Consider the following 10,686-nt stretch of genomic DNA (forward strand, 5'->3'; position numbering starts at 1 on the left):
TCGGATTGGGCAAATTGTATTTTTGAGCTCGAAAGAGCTCCAAAACGTCGTTGGTACAATTTTATGCACCTAGGTATGGAATTAGCGGGAAGTTGCAGGGATGGCCTAAAGGATCCAGCCGTTTTCTAATTTTTTTTTTTCAAAATGTTCTTGGTTCGTTAGAAGATACCACAATAAAAATTCATTGAAATTTTTAGCATAACTCATCAATATATTGAGGGTCGCGAACTGAATTTTTCGATTTTCATTTAATTAACACGGAAAAAAATTTCCAGAAAGTTTTGATTTTTTATTTCTCTTGATTGAACCAACTTTAAATCGAACGAACAATTAATATTCTTATAGGAAATTAACGCTGAATAAAGGTCTCTTATCATTTTTTGATAAAAATTCAATCCTCGAAACTTATTCCAAGGTTAAAGATTAAGCGTTCATTGCAAATTTGTGGATTATTTCACTTTTACAGGTAAATATATTACACCGGCACGAAAAAAAAAAAAAAAAAGTTAGTTGTACTTTTTTGACCGGACCCACCTACCACCGACATGTTTTGACCCGCTGAATCCAAATTTAGGAGTCCGTTTGGCCTAGTCACCGTCTAGATCCACAGATTCGGTAGAAACTGTCGCTAAGTTCCGTTCAAATCCGTTGTAAACGGGCGCCAGACTACCGACTATGTTTACTGTAAGCAGAACGGTTTTGAGGTTGGTTACTTGAAATTATTATTACTGCGTATGCCTTAAGCGCGAGGCGCGCAGGTATGCTCTACTCTACCTAAAAATCGTGATTTCGATAAAAACGTGATTTTCATAATTTAAACGAAAGAAAAAATTATGGATAAAAGGATATTGGGGAAATAAATAATAGTAACTACAGAACACGTTAAAAAAATTTTCTTATTGATTAAATAAGACTTCTCAGAAAAAAACTCGTTTTTCTGATGAATTAAATGACTAAGAGAGTGAGCCCATTCACGAGAACTATGGGATTGACAAGCACCACAACTTTGTCAAAAATCACTTTCACGATTTAATTTTTTTTTTGTTTTACTCCTGAGGAAGTCTATCAAAACCCTTATGAAAATTGCGTGTCAAAATAATTCCGTTTCAATACAGTTAATTTTTTTCGATTGTCACTTCGGTGACTCTTTCTGCATTTCGGCAGCCATATATATTATTTTTCATAAACAGAATTGAAATAACTATAAACAAGCAGAAACTATACATACATGATGGTATAATTATTAACTGTTTTATCATCTGTTAAAATTTTTCTTTAGTTCGACCTACAGAGGGGATAATACTACTCACGGGAAAATTCAAATTAAAAACGAATCATTTTTGTTATGATCTAAATAATTTATGTATGACATGAGCGCTTAAGGCATGCTCATTTGGATTTTCCAAACTTTTAAATTTTATCAGCACATACTATAGCTCGCTCACAAATTTCGATCCTGACTTTTTTTTGATGGAGAAAGGTCAGCGCCACAGACTAGATAAAATAAAAATGTGTAGTAATCCTCCTATAGATACGCAACTACAGATAAAAAAAGTAATTCACAGCTTACATTTACGGCCGCCAGGGTGCACTGGAATTATATCTATGTGGCGGTCCTGCCGCTTCGGTCGCGCCTCCAGCGGCCAGAAGTCAAATCAAACCTACCAAAGCGCCAGTCATCGGAGCGGGAAACCCTCTCACTCTCTCCAATAAACAATCCCGCACAAACTCAAATAATCCCGCCTTTTTGCACGCCACAGTTATAGCATTGTGCATTATTATTATTATTATTATTATTATTATGTTATTATTATTATTATTATTATTATTATTATTATTATTATTATTATCTAGATTATTATTAGATTATCGATTGTGACCTGACTAATTATAAATGAGACGCTAACTAATTTATGTAATAAATAAGTGAATAAATATTATTAAATACGAATTAATCTTGCAAATATTATCATTATTATTAATATATAGTGTAGTATCCTTTAACTACTACATATTGGTGACCCCGACGGAAAGAATAGGAGTTACGATAATTATTACGTGAAGCGTTCCACATTCACGTATTTTTATAGAATTACCGTAACTTCTATTCTTTCCCGCTTCACAGAATTATTTATATTTGTAAAAAATGCTTGCCGTCAGATGGACGGTGTGGCTTAATGTATATAGAATAAGCGAAAGGCAATTTAGTATAGACCGGATAGCTCAAATGGTAGAGTAGCCGACATGTCTTCGGAAGGTTCTGGGTTCGAATCCCAGTCCGAGCTATCTAATAATTTTTTTCTCGCATATTCTATAAACTTACATTAAGATGATCCTCTCCACATTCCTTTCTCAATCCTTTCCTACCAATATCCTGTTACGTGAATGTGGAACGCTTCACGTAATAATTACCGTAACTCCTATTCTTTCCCGCTTCACAGCATTATTTATAATTACAAATTATTTATAATTACAAATATTACATTACAAATTACATTATTTATAATTACAAATATAAATAATGCTGTGAAGCGGGAAAGAATAGGAGTTACGGTAATTATTACGTGAAGCGTTCCACATTCACGTAACGGGATATTGGTAGGAAAGGATTGAGAAAGGAATGTGGAGAGGATCATCTTAATGTGAGTTTATAGAGTATGCGAGAAAAAATTATTAGATAGCTTGGACTGGGATTCGAACCCAGAACCTTCCGAAGACATGTGGAGTTCCTATAAATTTTTATAAATTATTCCTCACGTGTCATATTAAATAAGCCATACATCGGATTTAGACCTATGGCACGCATGGTTAGGACACTTGCACATGGATGCCGTAGTAAACCTGTCAAAAAGTCAAGCGTCGGGGATAAAACCTCTGAAAAAGGACACGACGTCATGCGACGTGTGTCATCGTGGAAAATTGACGGCAAAGCTGTTCTATCCGAGAGCCGAGAAAAGCCAGCGAATGCTTGAAATTGTACATACTGACCTATGTCAACCTTTAGGGACGAAGTCTGAAGGAGGAAACCGGTACTTCGTGACCTTCATAGATGACTACAGCGGCTGGTGTGAGCTGTACCTATTGAAGAGCAAGCACGGAGTATTTGAAGCGTTCAAAACATATAAAAACTACGTCGAAAAGCAGACAGGGCAGAAGATTAAAGCTTTGAAATCCGACAATGGTCGAGAATATTGCAATAAACAATTCGACGAGTACCTGAAGCACGAGGGAATTAATAGGCGGCTAACAGCGCCTTACACGCCGCAACAAAATGGAGTCGCAGAGCGCATGAATCGTACGATCGTCGACATGGCTAGGTGCCTACTGATCCAAGCAGGATTTTCGACGGTGTACTGGGGAGCAGCTATTACGACGGCCAACTATCTGAGGAATCGTTGTCCAAGTAGAAGCCACGGAGGATCTACACCATTTGAGTTATGGTTCGGTAGAAAGCCAGGATTAAAGCACCTGCGAGTATTTGGAGCGAAAGTGTTTGTACTTCGAAAGGAAACAAGACGTCAAAAGCTCGAGGAAAAATCAATCAAAGGAAGATTGGTCGGCTATTGCGAAACCGCAAAGGCCTACAGAGTACGACGGAACGACGATGGCAAGGTATTCATCACCAGAGATGTACAAATCATAGAAGATAACGTGATGAGATCACGCAGTGCTGTACAATTGGACGTCGAATATACACACCCTCAGGAAGAGGATCCAGAGCCAGGGAGAGTCCTGAGAGACAGGAGGTCATGCAGGGAAATTATAAGAGAACCCTCACCAGCTCGAGCACGAGGAAGACCCAAAAAAAAAAATCTGGGAAGCCAGGACGACCTCGTAAACTTTACAGATACGTAAGTGCGTCGAGTATTACTTCAAGTCGAGCATCAAGTCGTTAAAATTTATCACAAGAAGAAGAGGAAGCACCGGAAGGAGACGACGAGGAAGAATCAAACGATGTTTTCATTCCAAGCGTCGAAGATGAAGTTCAATGAACGAAGAGACCGCTGGAAACGTCGTTGTTTCAGGAAGATAAACGTCCTCGAAATGACAGAAGATCAAGTGGTTCAGAGAAGTCACCTAAAAGGGATGAAGATAATACCGACGAGGGAGAGGAATTCATGGACGCAAAGTTTATCGAAGAACTAGCGTTAATGGTTGATGTTGAGCTCGAAAAAGCGATCCGAGGAACAGAATCGACAGAGTGGAAGCGTGCACTAGCAGCAGAAGTACGCTCACATCTGGAACACGGAACATGGGAACTGGTGAAATTTCCAGAAAATGAAAAAATTATTAGATCTAAGGTAATCTTGAAGAACAAGTTAAACGCTGACGGGAAAACAGAGCGCAGAAAAGCTTGAATAGTAGCCAGGGGATTTTCGCAGAGACCAGGGTTCGATTTTGACGAAACCTTTGCACCAGTGGCAAGACTGGAATCAATAAGGCTACTAGCGGCATTATTAACGAAGATGGATGCCAAGATCCATCAAATGGACGTGGAAACGGCGTACTTACACGCCAAGGTCGACGAAGAATTATACATGGAAGTTCCAGGTGGCTTAAAGGAAGCACTAGTGGAAATTACGCGTAGCGAAAGAAGAGACTCCGAAGTTCAAATAAAAGCATCAAAAATGCTGGAGGAGCTCACCAAGGGTGAACGAGTTTGCAAGCTACGATAGTCAATATATGGATTGAAACAGTCTGGCAAGAAATGGTACGACAAGTTGAGTGGAATACTCAAAAACTTAGGCCTAAAACCGACGGTATCAGACCCGTTTGTTTGCATACAGGACGACAAACGAAATATTGCTCGTAGCAGTTTACGTCGATGACTTGTTAGTCACGTCGAACAATCATGAGTGGATTGAAGAACTGAAAAAGGGACTGGCAAATGAAATCCGAATAAAAGACTTAGGAGAAGCCAAATATTGATTAGGCATAGAGTTCAAGCAAGAAAACGGCGAAATAAATCTGAGCCAGCGTCGACACGTCGAAGAATTGTTGGAGAAATTTGGTATGAAGAATTGCACTCCACATCAGGCACCAGCGAGCTTAACATCAATGTTGAAAGCGTCAACAGATCCGAATAGGTCAACGAAAAATCCAAGGTACAGAGAGCTAGTAGGATCTCTGATGTATTTGGCAGTAGCGACGAGGCCGGATATCGCACATACAGTAAGTGTGTTGAGTCAATTCAACGAACACCCAACAGAAGAGCACTGGGGAGCCGCAAAACGAGTTCTCAGATATTTAAAGGGGACAACCGGACTGAGACTCACCTACAGGAATACAACTGAGAAAATCGTCGGATATAGTGATGCTGACTGGGAAAACGACAAGATGGATTCAAAATCGTACACAGGGTACGTATTTATGTTTGGAGGAGCTGCAATCAGCTGGAAGTCCAGGAAACAGCGAACCGTGGCCCTTTCGACGACAGAGGGCGAATACAAAGCGCTCACGGAAGCGACGAAAGAATCAATGTACCTTCGGGGACTTATCGACGAAATAGGCATTGGAAAATATTCAGAAGGCCTCATTTATTGCGATAACCAGGGTGCAATACATACGTCGACGGCGACGGGATTCTTAGATCGAACCAAGCATGTTCGAATCCAATTTAATTTCGTCAAGGAAGCTGTTAAAAATCAGGAGATACAGCTAGTACACATATCCACTGATGAGATGACCGCCGACATCTTGACGAAAGCATTGCCACATGATAGACACGCCAAACTCGCAAAAGCCATGGGAATGAGTGAGACAGACTAAGGCGTGTACGTGTTCATATTAAGAGAGAGTGTTGGAGATATAGTAATATAGTAATATTTACACGTACACTACCCACACATACGCCGACGCGTCGATCTACTGCGCATGCAGTTATGCCGAAATTTTGTATACTCGAGTCACTTACTTATTAGCACGTTGTCGAGTAAAGTCATAGTATTCTTTTTCCAATCGTTGTAATTAGTTACTTAATAAATTCATACATCGTTTATATAAATCTTACTCTACTATTATTTATATTCACTCGATCCCTGCCTAACTCCCACATTTTTAATGAAATTCGTAAAATCTATTTACTAGGACATCAAAAAAATTGAAATACACAATGACGCACACCAAGTACGTTCTAAAATTTTTTTTTTAATTATTAAATTTACAATAAGATTTTTTTTAATTTCCGAAAATCATAAACAATCATATCGGTTACTTGGATTTTTTTATTTTTTTATTTTGTATCTTTTTGTAAAGAAAAAAAAAATTTTTCTTGGTGGGGAGGGGGGGGGGGCAAAATGGGGTAGGGGTGGCAAAATGGGGTACACCCAAAATTTCGTAAGAAAATTTTTTTTTTCCAAAAAGCTCTTTCAGCTTCCTAAAATATATTTTAACGTCATTTCCTACAATTTAAAAGAAAAAAAAATTTTTTAATTAAAAAAACAAAAAAAATTTTTTTTTTCTAACTTTTCTTACAGTAATTTTTATCGTTATTGTGCATCGTAATAAATTTTTTTTCACATCTACGATTACTTTTTCTAAATTTTTAAGTTCTCGAAATACAAATGAATGATTAGAAAAGAAAAAAAAATCGGGGTCATTGGTTCCATACCAGTTTTCGAAAATCAAGTTCTAATCTGATCTTCACATTTTTAAGGTCCTAGGAACTAGTTCTTAATATTCCTACGAGGATATCTGTCGGCGTGTGTGTATGTGAGTGTAAACCTCTAATGTGTCGAAGAAAAATTTTACACAGAAAGAAAAATTTCTTGACTGGAGAACAAAATTCTTGGCTCAAGAAAATTTTCAGGTGCCTGAAGGAAGACTGAAGTTGTGTTGCCCAAAATAAAAATTTTTCTTGAAATTCTATTCTTGGTGGAAGTAAGTTTTTCTTAATTCAAATTATCATAAATACTTGATGCAATAAATTTTTATATTTGATTAAGATTTTTAGATACTTTAGGGAAGCAGTGCCACCTACTTCAGCTGAGAAAAAAATTTTCTCACCTTGAGAAAATTTTTCTCTTGAATATTTGATACCCATTTTATATTATTTTAGCGTGCAATTATACATATTAAATGAAAAAAAATGATTCAACATTATTTGATCTTTCCATTTGATATGTTAATCAATAAAAATATTAATGAAAATTTAATTCTATCTTTATATTTAATTTTTTGGAGCAAGAGGCTGAATTTTCTCAAAACAAGAAGATTTTTTTGACTTAAATAAATTTTCTTGGTTCAAGATACTATGCGTGACATTAATTTATCCCTGTTCGTGTTACTTTTATATTATTGGAAATGTGTATTTTTGGACATTTGAATAAATGGATATGGAAATTTCCAAAAATGGACATTTGATTTTTTGGAAATAATAATAAAAGTACTTAAGTAAAATTAGACATTAATATAAATGGACATTAATAAAAAAGGAAATAATTATAAATGTACAACTGCACTTATGGCCAACTTAAAAAAATCAAATCCCTATTTTTGAAAATATCTCCAAATGGAAATACAAGTATTTGGTAAAGAGTTCAAATGAACAAATGGATTAATGGACATTTTCTTAAATAGACATTTATGAAAATGGATAATAATATAAAAAGACATCAGTAAAAATGGTTAAAAATACAAATGTACAATCGAATAAATGGAATAGTCATTTAATGAACATATGATTTTATGAACAATTGAAAAAATGGATATTTAAATTTTAGGAAAAGTGAATAAATGGACATTTGTATAAATGCCCATCAATAAAAATGAACTCTGTAAAAATGAACATTTAAATAAATGAACTTCGATAAAAAAATGCTTACTTAAATGGAAATTAATAAGAATGGACAATCATAAAAATGCCCGGGAAAAAATGATCAGGACTGATCAGACCTGTTCATATCTGATCAGGCCTGAAATTAGACCTGAGCAGACCTGTTCATATCTGATCAGGCCTGAAATTAGACCTGAGCAGGCCTGTTCATGTATGATCAGGCCTGAAATTATACCTGATCAGACCTGTTCATGCCTGTTCATGTCTGAAGCATTAAATACGCTCAGACCTGATCAGACCTGTTCATGCCTGTTCATGTCTGAAGCATTAAATACGCTCAGACCTGATCAGACCTGTTCATGCCTGCTCATGTCTGTTCATGTCTGAAGCGTTAAATACGTTCAGATCTGATCAGACCTGTTCATGCCTGCTCATGTCTGTTCATGTCTGAAGCCTTAAATACGCTCAGACCTGATCAGACCTGTCCATGTCTGATATCTAGCCAACACTGAGAGACAATTTTATTTAATAGTAATGAAATTTTATTACTATTTAATAAAACGTTTATTTGGCTAATCCCAAATAAAAATTTATTAAATATTAATTAAATTTCCTTAAATACTAATAAAAATTTTATTAAATACTAATAAATGTTTCTTAGTATGTAATGAATATTTATCTACATGTAATATAAAGAAAATTCATTAATCAACTAACTAACAAGTATTGATCAGTAATTAATTGAATAAATAATTAAGTAAAATTGAATTTTGTCGGAACTATATTTTGAAATACAAAGTCTACAACTGTTGTTATCCGAGTGGATGTTAATTTTTATGCACTTAAATTTAAAAATTTCACAAATGAATCGATAAGAGTTAGACATTATTTAATAAAATGAAAACAGAAGCAGAAAACCAGACAATGTAGGGACGCATTTGTTAAAAATAAAGACTATGATTTCATAAATTCAATCGAATATTTATTTATTTTTATTATTTAAAATCTCTACATGTGATTCGTCATGAAGTAAACAAATAGGTTAGGTTAGGGATGTCTTGTTAAAAAATCTTAATACTATTTATTAAAAGACTTTACTGTGAAAATATATTTGAATATATTATAATTAATTGATGAATATTAATTTTTTTTTTTTTTTTTTTGAGATTATTTCTTTTAATGACTTAATATTCGTATTAATGACAGCAAACGAAAGCGTCGTTCGTGGTTATTTTAATAAACACATATTAGTATTTAAGAAAATTTTATTAAATACTTATGAAATTTTATTAAATACTAATATAATTTTATTTATATGAAATATAATTTTATTAATATTAACTAAATTTTTTTTCAAGTCCAAATAAACTGTTTTATTACTATTGAATAAAATTCTCTCTCAGTGTAGAACCATATGTTAATGGAGCGAAAAAAAATACATAGCCGTTCCGAATAAATCACTGTAATATATGATTAATTATTAATAATTAATAAATTAGGTATAGAACTCCGTTAACTATAAGGATAAATCATGTATAAAATTTGAATTACTTGAAGTAGCTCGAAAGATACTCTCAAGTTAAGATGAATCATTTGGTCAAGAGGTAAAGTGTCAGTCTGAAGAGCGCGAGGTGTACGGTTCGAATCCCCGTCGGCACCGATTTTTTTTTTTTTATGGACCTGATCGAGTCAGACATGAACAGATCTGATCAGACCTGAACATGCCTGGCCAGGTCTGATCAGACCCGGTCATTTTTCATACCTGATCAGACCTGAAGACTCATGCCTGTTCATGTCTGATCAGATCTGATCATTTTTTCCCGGGTGGACATTCGTAAAAATGGAGATTTCTAAAAATGGATAAATGATTTAAATTTAATTATAAATAATTATGAAGTTGATAAATTATAAAATTAGGGTTTTTGGTGTGCGTAAAGGAAAAAAGATGTCAGAAGAGCTGGAAACGCGGCTACCAAGACATCTTCTTCGTAGGTTTTTTCGGAAAACGATAAAACATCAATCAGCTCATCAAATATTACACTTAAATGATGTTAAAAAAATGTCTTGGTAGCCGCGTTTCCAGCTCTTCTGACATCATTTAAGTGTAATGTTTGATGAGCTGATTGATGTTTTATCGTTTTCCGAAAAAACCTACGAAGAAGATGTCTTAGTAGCCAAGTTCCCAGCTCTTCTGACATCTTTTTTCCTTTACGCACACCAAAAACTCTAATTTTATAATTTATCAACTTCATAATTATTTATAATTAAATTTAAATCATTTATCCATTTTTAGAAATCTCCATTTTTACGAATGTCCATTTTTATGATTGTCCATTCTTACTAATTTCCATTTAAGTAAGCATTTTTTTATCGAAGTTCATTTATTTAAATGTTCATTTTTACAGAGTTCATTTTTATTGATGGGCATTTATACAAATGTCCATTTATTCACTTTTCCTAAAATTTAAATATCCATTTTTTCAATTGTTCATAAAATCATATGTTCATTAAATGACTATTCCATTTATTCGATTGTACATTTGTATTTTTAACCATTTTTACTGATGTCTTTTTATATTATTATCCATTTTCATAAATGTCTATTTAAGAAAATGTCCATTAATCCATTTGTTCATTTGAACTCTTTACCAAATACTTGTATTTCCATTTGGAGATATTTTCAAAAATAGGGATTTGATTTTTTTAAGTTGGCCATAAGTGCAGTTGTACATTTATAAATATTTCCTTTTTTATTAATGTCCATTTATATTAATGTCTAATTTTACTTAAGTACTTTTATTATTATTTCCAAAAAATCAAATGTCCATTTTTAGAAATTTCCATATCCATTTATTCAAATGTCCAAAAATACACATTTCCAATAATACAAAAGTAACACGAACAGGGATAAA

This window comes from Cotesia glomerata, linkage group LG2 (assembly GCF_020080835.1).
Source record: "Cotesia glomerata isolate CgM1 linkage group LG2, MPM_Cglom_v2.3, whole genome shotgun sequence".
Classification (NCBI taxonomy): domain Eukaryota; kingdom Metazoa; phylum Arthropoda; class Insecta; order Hymenoptera; family Braconidae; genus Cotesia; species Cotesia glomerata.